This window comes from Furipterus horrens, unplaced genomic scaffold, assembly GCF_987537825.1.
Source record: "Furipterus horrens unplaced genomic scaffold, mFurHor1.1.pri manual_scaffold_4, whole genome shotgun sequence".
Taxonomy (NCBI): domain Eukaryota; kingdom Metazoa; phylum Chordata; class Mammalia; order Chiroptera; family Furipteridae; genus Furipterus; species Furipterus horrens.
The window spans coordinates 58,236,384-58,249,625 of record NW_028327174.1 but is presented as its reverse complement, the minus strand read 5'-3'; the positions used below and the strand labels follow the sequence as shown (position 1 = coordinate 58,249,625).

The 13,242-nt window shown below is 36.5% G+C and overlaps 1 long non-coding RNA gene across 1 annotated transcript in view; it reads right to left on the bottom strand.

The window, feature by feature from the left end:
* LOC150012044 (uncharacterized) overlaps nucleotides 1-7,848 on the bottom strand; it is a 50,369-nt gene extending 42,521 nt beyond the window's left edge. The window contains exons 1-2 of the long non-coding RNA XR_016510700.1: nucleotides 7,686-7,848; nucleotides 7,546-7,576 (exon numbers count right to left, since the gene is read on the bottom strand). This is a non-coding gene — a long non-coding RNA (uncharacterized LOC150012044). The remainder of the gene's footprint in view (nucleotides 1-7,545; nucleotides 7,577-7,685) is intronic.
* Between the last annotated feature and the right edge of the window lie 5,394 nt (nucleotides 7,849-13,242).

Below are 13,242 nucleotides of genomic sequence, written 5' to 3'. Positions count from 1 at the left end.
GGTCTAGACAAATGAGAACAGCAAATAAACCTGGAAGGGGCTAACAGCTGGGGAACAAGTAGGGGCTGTGGAAATGAAAGTTTAACGAGGCCAAGGACTAGGTTTAAAAGTAGTAATTAGCCCTGGCTGATGTGGATCAATGGATTGAGTGCCAGCCTGTGAACCTAAAGGTTGCTGGTTCGATTCCCAGTCAGGACACACATGCCTGCGTTGTGGGCCAGGTCCCCTGTTGGGGGCATGTGAGAAGCAACCCATCTCTCACACATTGATGTTTCTCTTCCTCTTTATCTCCCTCCCTTCCCCTCTCTCTAAAGAAAATCTAAATAAAAATAAAATTTAAAAAAATACTAACTACTAAAAATACTAAATCAGAGAAAGATGAAAAGGAATTGAGAGAAGACAGAAGTTCCACAGAGCTCTTTCAGTGTGTAAACATTCCTGTTAACCTAAGTGAAGATGAGGAATTTTGGAATTTAGGAGTTAAAAATTTACAAGGAAGAGTTACCTATAAAATCAGAGGATTATGGATAAGATGCCCTTTAGTGTCACTAAAAATGAGGTTTTAAAAGTTACCTCTGGAAAAATATGAAAAAACTAATATTTTCAGGGCCTCTTTTATTTTGGTTTGCTATGTTTTTACTGAATTGCTTTTTAAATATCAGATTGACTTGTTGTCCAAACTTCACAATGTGGTTCCTTTGTGGAGGTAACTCATTACACTTACAACTGCTCAATGTGCTCGATTTAAATTCCCAGAGTTAAAATGAAGACACTGGTTCATGAAGGTGGCATTTGAAAACAACATGAACTGTGAAGAGGTGTGCATTCAGTGTGAAAGCAGGTCTATGTGTCTCTTATCTTGAAGGAAATTAGAGTTCCCCAAAGACAGAAAAATCAATGAATTCTAAACAAGAATAATTTAGTTGTTATTGCACTGAGTAAGCATAAACCCACAGAAGGAATCTCTAGAACTGCATGCATTCTCCTCATCTTACTTAAAATAATGTCTATAGCAATGTCAAATTCCAAGTGTTGAGTTATGTTTAAAATGCTAAAAAAACAGATGATGATACATAATATGTACAGAGTTTCTGTTAGCACCTTAATGCTCCATACGAAATAATTATTTTTGAGTAACAACTGTATTTAAAGTAAGTTAACTTCTGTTATATGGAGAACTTTTTCCTTGTAACGTCTTAATCTGGCCTCAAGATTCATGTGAGGAGGAATGTTACAAAAGTTTCTTATGACATATCCCCTGGTAAAGGTTGCCAGACACAGTTGTTGAAGGACATGAACTAACACTGAGTGAAGAGTGTCTTTAAGGACCTAGTGTCCAGTACAGAACCAGCACAGCACATCCTGACCAGGGTGTAGAGTAAGCTTCTTTGCAGCCAGAAAAGAGCTAAAATGTTATGTTTTCTAACATTATGGACAAGTATCTCACCTTTTAGCAAGCTTTCCCTAATATGTGTATTTTAACTACTGAAACAAAACTCCTCTGGACAAATATAATGTGTTTCATAAGAACAGCACGAGGCTTAATCAACAATGTACAAATATTGTATATTTTTTAAGCACAGCAAATGCATATGATTATTTGTACCCTGTTCCCATGTTTTTGTTTTTGTTTTGTTTCCCATTTTCTGTTCATTTACTCAATAATTATCTACACAGACGACTAATAGTGTTAGGACCTGTGGCAACAATGGCGATTATGGTCTCTGCATTCATGGATCATAGCATCCAGTGAGAAAGACAGCATTAAAGAAGAAAGCAAACAAATTGCTACATAATTTTAGAATTTACCAAGTTACATAAAGAGAACAAATAAGATTTTCTTAAAAAAAAGGAAGAAACACAAGGTGGTAGACCTAATTTAGAAAGAAAGTAGGGAATAAATCTCTGATTAAGAAAGAATTAAACTGAGACTTAAAAAGAAAAGTATAAGTCATTGGGAATGCTGGGTGAAGTGTTGGAGGAGGGGTAATTGAGGTGTTATAAAGATCAGCACATGCAAAGATCCTGTGAAGAGAGTAACAGAACAAGCTTGAGGATAGAAAGGTGAATAGGAAGGAACATAAGACACAGGTGAAGAAGCTAGTGAGGTCATTAAGCTACAGAATACAGATAAAGTTTAGCAAGCTAAGCACCCCAATGCATGATCTTTTCCACGTATGAAACCCATTTTCTGTTCCCCACATATTATACATTCATATGGTGCTGAACAAAGTCCTTCTGGCTTGTAGGTGGTCCTCCCCTATAAAATCCACATTATATCAATAGAAATATGTGTGTGTGTGAGTGAAGTAGTCTCCTTAGCTATCGGTACACATCCTAATGAAAACTAATGGCATTAGCTGACCATCTTAATAACAAGTCACACTAATATTTCCTAAACTTACTGATAGTGTGTGTGTGTGTGTGTGAGAGTGAGTGTGTGAAGGGTTTCAGAAAGAGAAAATATGCACTTCTCAGAACAAGAGTCATTAATACTGCTCAACACACTACATCCCCATGATTAGTTTATTATTCACTGTTTAACTTAATGGAGGGTATTTTGGAATAAGTTACACCTATAATAAAGTTTGCGAACATTGATGAAAAAGTTTGGCCATGAGTATGGAAAGCAATTTGGAAAAATGTTTATATATTTAGATAATAGAAGAAAATATTATTTAAAGATCAAACTGATTATTACTATTTAAACCTTCTAAATGGATAACATATTTCACATTAAAAGAAAAATAAATCTCTATATTTCTCCTTTTATTCAGAGACTGAGAAGGATTAGAGAAAAGAAAAAAGTGAAATGTTGAAGCCTCTGTCAGCTTTTAGGTATTACTGAAAGAGAAGGATGGGCATCAATAGCCCATTGTTTTACCAAAGGCATTGAATCCTTGGGTGTGCAAAATTATGCCTGGAGTCTTGCCAAGCATATTTGAGAGAACTGAATTGTTCTATGTAAGAAAGTGATATGAGTTTCTGTGAGGGAACCTAAAGGAGAGGGTTAACAGAAAGGTGGTTCTTACCAGAGTCTTGAAAAAAGGGGGGGGGGTGAGCAACTCTATGACAGAACATCACTTTGTTTTATTCAAACCTTTAGTAAAATATATTCTTCCTACAAGTGATTTGTGGAGTTCATTTTAATGTGTGTGTGTGGTGTGTGTCTACGTGTGTGTGTGTGTGTGTGTGTGTAGGAAACCTTATAAAGAGATTGAATTCTATGTTCATGTAAGTGAAGAATAGAGGGAAAATGACAGCCAAGGACTTGAGATGCAAGTAAGATGGAGAGTTCAAAAGTAACAAAAAAATGAAATCAGGAGAATTAATTCTAAAAATGGAAGTTCCCTGCAAAGTAACAAAAATTTTGGGTAGGGCCCTAAACAACAGAAAATGGGTTGGGATCATCAAATGTCTTTTACTTCCTTAATTTCAAAGGAAATAATGTTGACTGAGTTTCATTAATCATTAAACAATACAAACTCTGAAGCTAGAACTAAATTACTCCTCCAGTCAAAGGTAGAGCTATATCTTAAGGACAAAGCACATCTAATAAACAGAGCATTACTTTATTGCTCTCAAAAATATTCCAATTCCCTATGAAATACTCCTCTCAGATATAGTAGCTTAGTTATACTTTTACAAAGGTGAATATAGTCTTACATTATGATCCAGCAATTGTGCTCTTAAGTATTTATGCAAATAATTTGTAAACTTATGTTTACACAAAAACCTGCATGTATGGATTCATGGCAGCTTTATTTACAAGAGCCAAAACTTGTCAGTTTTAAACAGTTGGTATTGTTGGGGAGGAGAACATTCCCCCCACCCCCAAATCTGTCTACCACTCTTAAATACTTATGACTGGACTAATAATAGCATTGATATAATACCAAAATAATAGGAAAAAAAAAACAATTTAATATGTGCACATGGGAGAATCATGAATGATGCTCAAAGAATTGATAAGCCAACCTGTGTTTTATACTTTTTAAACAATTAAACAATAAATTTGTGAAGAATTGACAGGACAAAAATAAAGGTAGTGCTCTAGAAACATTTGAGTATTCATTTGAGAAATAGCTAAAGCAAGTTCAGGGTTGGGTAGCAAATTAGAAAAGTGACAACAAAGTTTGCTTAGATGGGGCCTTTGGCCTTAGACTTCTTAACTTTAGTAATAAGAGCGTCTCCTGCAGGGAGGCCCTATCTCATGGGAACTTCAGCTGCTGCTTCTAGGCCAACATGGAGAGAGAGGTCAGGGTGTTCTTCACAAACTGGTGTTTCTTCAGTAACTTTAATTCTAAAAAATCAGTATGATAGTATAACGCAGCCTGTCCTGGCCTGACAATATTATCTCTGCTCATACTTAAATTCCTTCTTATTATAAATATAATCACACACACAAAAAAAAGAATTAAATGAGGACATGTACAATAGTGAGACTTAGGAATAATATATACATTCAAAACATAGAAGAAGAAATGAGGTAGGTCTCAGAGTAATAAAAAATATGTTGAATCTCTTGGCTAGTAGTTATTATCTTTTTGCTTCAATCTTTTCCAACCTTCTGACTGAGTGGGTGACTAGTTGATTGTAAATTGTTGGAGACTATTTTTAATTGAGCAATTTTTTTTCCCTTCCAGGTGAAAAAAAGCATTATGAGAAGAAAAAACAGGGATCAAATTATTAGTTCTATAAAAGTATAGTATAAAAAGTATAAACAATAAGTTAGAAATAAAAAAGACTTGAAGTCAAAATGAAGAATCTTCTTCCTCCCTTGCCCTGAAATAAAGATAAACTTCCTCCACCAACTGCCTGCATTATCCACTCAGATGCACATAAAGGAGGGAGAACCCAGAAAAACAAAGACTTGGCTACATATGCCATTGGTTGGTTGTGCAAGACTGAACTTCTATGTCATTGTGTTAAGTGAAAGCAAGAGAGCAAAAGCTGAGACAAAAATGCATGGGCATCAGTAAAAATCCCACTCCAGGGAAACAATAGCAATGTGGTTTAAGTGACTTATTGTTAACTATCCTTCTGGTCTGCATTAGTTTACTACCCATGAATAATGTAATTGTCCAATTCTCCCCAGAAAAACCATTCATTCTCTGTGCCTGTAGAGAGATTTGGTTTATCAGTCATGTGAAATCAGGGTACCAAAATTGTCACTCTACCTTAAAATTGTTGGATGGAAGGATTTCCCCAGTTAAATTAATTGAAATTTATTTACTTGGCTAAAAGATATACACATAATATCCTCCATGATTTGCTGTATTATTTAATTAGACATTAATAAAAGGGCCAGAGTCTAGCATCAGTACACATTGAAAACTCACAAATATCTGGTGTGTGTATACTTAATTGTCCTATTCAAGTGAACTGAGAAATCTGTTTAAGTAAACAGTACTCCCTAGTGTGTAAGTGGGTAGCAGTTTAAGTAAGTGGTTGTCTAACTTAAACTTGTCATTTTGTCACTTAGTTATAAATATAGACACCAGCTAGTTATTTAAACAACAGTCCACCAGATCAGACATGTTATTTCCAGTGCACCTGCTTTGAGGAATTTACTCCTTAATGTTAATTAGGTTAAAAGCCTTAGGTGTTTTTAACATTGCATGCTTTACCAATTAAATTATATTGTATGTCATTATCCATGACATCTTATTACTGAGACTATTTCAAATATCACTCTTGGTTTCAGCACATTTTTTACTTGAAACTTATTGGGAGTTAGAATTTTTTTAGTTTCTATAAAGAAAAAGTATTAACATTTAATTGACATTTTACTTCAGTACACTAATAAAACCTTATCTGAGGTATTCTAAATGTGTACCTTAGTCCCATTCCCTAGTGGTTATAAATTTAAAATCAAATAAAATTGGACAAGATCAGACTAAAATCCAGGCCATGATAAAAAAATATATTATTTTTTAGATGGCAATGTGTTAGTAGATAAAAATTAAAATATAAATTTAAATATTTTCAAGATTTTGACTGCTAATATACATGATAAAAGTATCATAAAAAACAAAATGAAGTATTTATCAATATGATATTACAGATGACAACTAAGAGACTAGTGGGCAATAGTGTATACAGCAGCAACAACGGCCATCTGCCTTCACCTGTACCAAGTGCGGCAGGGATTGTCACTCCCGAGTCGGACTGCACAGCCATTCTCGGCGGTGCAGATAGACTCTCAGGAAGCTACGCCATCGTCTCTCGAGACGGACGGCTGCCGACGACGACGACGACGATAGATGGGATGGACAAAGGGATGATTCATATCCCAGATGGGACAAAGCAGGATGGCATGAGATTTTATGATACTCAGAGCTGAAGAAAATTTAAAACTTATGAAATGTTTATTTCTGGAATTTTCCACTTAATATTTTTAGAGTGGTTGACTACAGGTAACTGAAACCGTGGAAGGAGAGTGAAACAATGGATAAGAGAGGATACTGCACACAGTGTGTTCTAAGGTATCAACAGTTTCATCCCTACTCAACATACTCATCAGTGTAGGTACACAGATTTATAATGGTTTTAATTCTATCTAGTTTATTTTTTAATTTCTTGAAATGTGAAGGATATTTTTTGAATCTGATAATAACACCTACTGTTTAAGGTTAAAAGTTTTGAATAATAAACCTATATGATATTTTCATTCAAGTTGTAACTATTGTCCTATTTATTGACTTTTTGAAAACCATATTTTTCTTAAAGAGCCCTCAGTTATAAAATATTAATTTACTGTTTTTCTAAAATAGCCATAGTTACTAATTCAATAATTTAATAACTTTCTTGTACCTAGTTAAATGTCTCATCCACGTTTGTCTCATTGTGTTCTTTTAGGTAAGTGCATTTTTGGTAGGTTGTTTATTTTAAAAGCACTAGCAAGAATTATCTGAATATCCTTGTTTGATATCCACTAAACAAAAAGAGAAAAAACTAAATGGCTATTTTTGAAGCTACATAAAGAAAAAGAAAAATGTCATATGTAAACCAAGGTAGCCAGAAATCCTCGGTATGCAAAAGCTGTTCTAATAGTTCACAATCAACAAAAATGGTGGCAGAAAATGTGAAGTATTTTCCCATATTTATATTTATAAACCTAAAACATTAATTTGATAAACTTTAGCATTTCCAAAAAAAGTTTATTAAAATTCATGAGTATTTACAGTATTTTCACAACATTCAAGTTATCATCATACATCTCTTTCCTAAATTTTAATATATTAAATCCATTGTAATTTTCTCACCCCTCTTATTCAGGACATTATTATTTTTTTTTATTTGCTGAATTTTGAAATAATTTCTTTATTTCTTTTCTGTTTCCCCCAATTATTGTTGATAATGACAATTATTCAAGAAAATAGTTTTCTTTAAAATATTTCTATGTAGTTATCAAATTTTGACAATCATTGGTAGGTGATATGTTAGAGAAATGCCAAAACCATTTCGTTATATAAACATTTTACAAATATTGATAGACAGCTAGATAAAGGGCAAGCACATGTGAATTTTTATTTAACTTACCAATTATCATTTTTAAAGGTCAATTCAGTGCCTGAAAAAAGAAGGTAAATTATTCTAGTTTGTAACTGCTTTCTTAATTATGCTTCTTAAGTAACATCCATATTTTCGGGGAGGAAAAATGAGGTGATTTTTTTCTTTACCTTTTAAAGATTCCAAGGCACATATTTAAATAAATTTCATGGCCAATGAAGAAGGCTAGGTGTTATGTAGCCGAGATGGCTAAGAAAGGACCCGGAGCCAGAAAAGTCCAATTAAGGGCTGTTATTATAAGGGAGACACAGTGATCAAGTGTGCTGAGTCCAAACAGACTGCGGCACCAAGGGAAGGGGTAGAGGGATTCTTAAGGACTCACCCCCAGGCATGAGTCATCCTGCTAGTTGGTTCCAGAGGTCCAGGGGGTAGGTGTTTGCAAAACAACAATGTCCTCTGATTAGGGATGGCTGTTGGGAGATTTATGGTCCTTGTTCCTGGGAAATGATTAAGGGAGAGGGGAAGGGGCAATGTGGGTGTAACTGGTTCTCAGCAGGACTCTGGTGGCCATGCCTTAGTTGCTTTTGATAGTAGGGAAGCTCATGATCAGGTATATGGCTGTGGTGGCTCAGGTCCTGGGTACCTGCCGGCCACAGTTTCTGAAAACACAGTGACCACTGGCCATAGCCTGATTTCCAAGGCCTGGCACAGGTGGCAGTTCACAGAGCAGGCAACATGTCAGTCTCTGGCCCTAACAGTAAGTTTTAAATATTGTTTTAAATCATATAATTAACCAAAATGGTAAAATTAAAGATCTAACATTAAACATGTCTTGTCAAATTTAGTTATATAACTTTTTAGTATGATAGCCATTCACTTGCTAATTTATTTGCTAAAAAGTACAACCATTTTCAATGAACATTAAGCTCTAATTTAAATCCAATATGTACATAGAAAACAGAATCATTTGCTGGTATTCTAAAGTTCACCCTCTCTTTTGAACTTTCTTGATAATTTTCATGGCTTCAGGAATTTTCTTCAACATCAGGGAATCCTTTATAATAATGACTCATGCCACCTAAATTCCAGTCTCTCGGTTTCTTTGTTCCAATTCTTCAGAAAATTCTACTGAACTGATCTTACCTTTCTGGATCCAAGCTTCACAAATCCTAGTCAGCTAGAGAGCGTATGGATGGTTACCACTGTGTAGGAGCCACCCCTGATCCAGCTAGCCATTAGCATAAGTTCTTAGGATCTAAAGTACGGAGACCTGCTGCCCTTCAGAAGGCTGATAAAGGCAGTTTTCTCTGAGGGGATTTGGTCAGGTAAACATTTAAGCAGAGCCTATCACATTTTTTTGCAAGGTAACGCCGTGTAGTGAAACAGATTGTGTTGTTGAGTATAGTAGCCCTACATTTAATTCTGAGCTTTGTGACTGAGCAAGTTAATTAAACTCTGAGCATTAGTTTATTTATAATAAACTGACTTTCTACCCTGGCTGGTTTGGCTCAGTGGATTGAGCGTCGGCCTGCGAGCTAAGTGTCGCTGGTTCGATCTTCCAGTCAGGGCACATCAGAGAAGGAAAACTCTGACTCCAAAAAACCTCCACTGCCTTGCGGCATACCTCTTCAGGGGAAAGGCTAAGGGAGTAAACCCCGACAGAAAATCCGGAGCCGGAGTCCCTAAGGTGGTTTGACGTTGTACTCAACACCGCAACTCCTGCGGCGCACCTGAAGCCAAGCTGTATTGACTCCGTCTTTCCCTTGGATCCTTCAGCTGCGAAGAGAGGGGGGGTCTCCTGCATGGGCAACAGCAGACCCTCCAAATCACCCTGCCCAGGCTCTGTAGCTTCAGCTTCACTGGAGAGGACACTCCAGCGTCATCGCAAGATGTCGATTCAACACGGGAGGAGACAGATACCGTGTCACTCCCAAGTCGGACTGCACAGCCATTCTCAGCGGTGCAGATAGACTCTTAAGAAGCTACACCATCATCTCTCGAGACGGACGGCTGCTGACGACGACGACGACGACGACGACGAATAAACTGACTTTAAACAAGTTACTTAACTTTTAGCTACCATGGTTTCTCCATGTGTAAATGAAGAGAGTATCAGTATCTACTGCATATTTTATCAACTAGTTGATTTAATATAGTGGTTAGCATAGGCTTTGACATACAGGGAACCTTCAAGCAAATAGAGTTAGACACATTCATATTAGGAAAGAATATTTCTTCTCTGCGTCTCTGGGTTCCAAGAGCTCTCCTTCAGGGAGGCCTGACGTGCAAGCATTGACTGTGGCTGGTTAGAAAAGTCTAACACTAAGGCTCATTTTTAGGGAGTAAAAGGATGTCTCACATATGAGCCTCACCTACACTACTATCTGTTACCAAGTGAGCTCACATTGGAAAGTGGGGTATATTTTATGGGTATCCTTAAATATACACAAGAGTATTTCTTTGATTACAAGTAAGAGTTTGGTATATTTTAGTACACCAAACGTTGTTAGAGATATGCAAATTTCAGTCCCCAATTGTGGTGTCTGTGTTTTTGTTTCAGAAAAGTTCTCATTTTATTTTATCTATCTATATCTATCTAGTCTATTCATATGGTTATACATGTCTGTATATATACAGTGTGTGTGTGTATTTTCCTATACTAATCTGTATATCTAGATAGCTACGGAAAGATTTCTTTTTCATAAAATTCCTGCAAGCTTGGTTACTGTTAAGGTTTCAGAAGTTGGACTAACCTGGTTAGATCACTCACACTTTCCAATGAAAACCACTGTACTGGTATTCAATAAACATATAACAAAAATGATGACCAGTCAGTATCTTTATGGCCCTTTCATAGACAGAGCAGACTTCTGAATGCATCTTAGTTTAGAGAAGCAGTTAACAAACCCTGCAGGAATAATGCAGGTGGGAAGACTTCACAGAAATTGTAGAAAGAGTTGAATTTAAATTGCAAATCAAATCTTTATTCATCAACTTTATTGCCTCAGAGATGTTTTATCTCCATTTTATCTTCAGTAGACAGAATCTGCTAATGCTTTCTGCAGGACTGAGAGGTATGGTCTATACAGTGGAGAGCAGAAGTTCACCAAGAGAAGTTCAGCTCTTGTGGTAAAAGTTGAAAATGACAAAGTTGGCTGGCAGTTTATGTTTCCAAATGCAATTGTTTCATTTTCAGGGTGTCACCTACTTCATTGTACGTTTTAAACACTTAAACTGAGGAGAATTTATTACATTAAAAAAGTATATACACATTTTTGTCATGTTAATTAATCTCTTTGGTGCATACTCCCTTGGAAAATAGAGGAGGTAGTTATTTGGGCTTCAAGGAAAAAAAGGAAAACATAATTTTCTTGTACTATGTGTCTTTGGGATACAGGACCCAAATCATAGTTCATACAACTCAGTACATTTACTACTCAATTAACAGCATCCTCAAGAGAAAGACTTATTAAATTTTACCAGTGAATATTGTAAATAAGTCTAAACTTACCCCAACAGCAGTAAATCACAAAAGAAAAGCCCTTCTTTTTCTCCCCAAACTACACATCTCTCAAAGTTTTTTTTTCTACTTTTCTTTCTCTCTCTAAAGGTCCCTTTAAAAATAACAGAGCCATGTAAGAAAAAATAATTTAACTTTCCCTGGCCACATCAGTCAGCAGAGGTATAGGAGGAGTCACAAAACCATTATTTTCCTGAATTTTTCCTACCTTCTATTATTAAAACAAGTTTTCTTCAAATTCCTCCCATAGTTGAGATTTCCCGATGGGTGCATAATGAATATGCCACAGATCAGCCCTTCAAGCTAACATTCTGGCTCCTCTTCTGCTTCAGCTAACTTTGATGTTGTGATGGTTAATTTCATGTGTTAGTTTGATTGGCGACAGGGTGCCTGGATTAAACAATATTTCTGGGTGTGTCTGCGAGAGTGTTTCTAAATGTAACTAATATTTAAATTGGTGGATTCCGTAAAGTAAATTCCTTCCCCAATGTGAGTGGGTATCATACAATCCACGGAAGGCCTGACAAACTTCTCAGCCTCCACAGCTGTGTGAGCCAATTGCTTGTAATAAAAACCTCTCTCTCCCTTTCTCTCTCTCTTTCTCTGTCTCTCTTCCTTCCACCTCTCTCTCTCTCTCTGTTTCTTCTCATTTTCTCTGTGTGTCCATGTGTGTCTCAGTGGTTCTGTTTCTCTGGATAACCCTGAATAGTACAGATAGTCTCTCTGTTATTCTCCAGAAAAAGTTTGACTATAAAGCCAAAGCACACAGAATGTGTTGCTGCGCTGCTGCCTATCTCCCAGGGGCACATACCAAAACTGCTTTTGCCCTAAGCCCTTGACTCTTGAATACATCGTGCTGGTGCTGCTCACAGGTGTGACTACCATGGCCACCCCTGGGACATGTGCCAGACAGTTTCTACTCTGCAGCAGCCACTGAGACACGGAAAGGTCCCTGCGGCTGTCTGTATTTCCAGCGTCATCTCTCATCCTTGCCCATGTGACAGCAACATTTCTGATGCCTCGTCCTCTCAATACTTTGTGGAAACTTTAGAAAGAGCTACTTTTATTTTTCACTTACTCTTTTATTACAGGCCTCTTACCCAAGAATCAATATATAAATCTGTAAGTGCTGGATCTAGAACAATTTGAGTGACAGACAGCAAGCTGTATTCAAATTTGCCCTCTAGCAGAAACTAGAGCATTTTGCTTGTTCTTGTAGAATATAAGGTTTCTTGGTTTGGACATAAAAACGGTCGTTAAATGGCCAGCTTATGAGAATGCCAGACATATCCAAGCATTCTTCAAAGCAAGGCTGAAGACAGAAGAGATTCAAATTGGGGCTTCTGATAAATAGCACTCAGATCATTGCTACCATGTAACACATGTCACACCGGAGCAGTTTGGCGATAAGGCTGGAATGGCAAACATTTTTAGAGCATTTGATGTGGAGGATAAAAAATAAATGTAAAAACAACTCAAAGTTATCCGTATTTGGATTAGTAGCTAAGGCTCAATTTGTGATTATCTGATATTAGAAAATAAAAAGGGGAGGATAAGTTATTTTCATGAGAATATTGTTTTGATTTTTCTTTCCTTTAAAAAACAGAATTGAAAGTTCCAATAATATCAAAGTTCCAGTAGGATGTTTTACCTCAAAAATGGATCGTGAGTCAAAGATAAAATTGTGTTGGTCAAGTTGATCTAAGCAACAACAACAAAAAAATCTGATTTACTAAAGATAACTATGAGAGCATATAGAAATTAGATTTGTTTTTCTTCTGCCTGGGTCTTAGGAGGAAACAACCCAACAGGAAACAATTCTCTCATCAATGAAGTGACAGCTTGGGGAATAGGGACTAGGAAGACACTGGAATGGAGCTGATTAACAGAAAAGGACTTGGTGAAGGATGGAGGGTACTGTCAAGTCAGAGACCTCAAAACAGCAGGGACTGACTGCCCCAATTGGTCAATTAGCCACCATGTATAAATTACCCACCAAGCTTCATCTCCAGCATTTTCCAGTTTCAGGGTAAGAGCTAGCTACCAAAAACTGAGTAGTTTCTGAAAGCATTAGCACAATGCTAGTCAAAGGCTACACATATCCTGATAAGAAAAATGTCTATAAATAGAGTGTCTATTTCCAAAACATGCATAGGAGAGTTAACAAAACAAATAATATGTATGGTACTTGTTCCTTCTTTATCTAG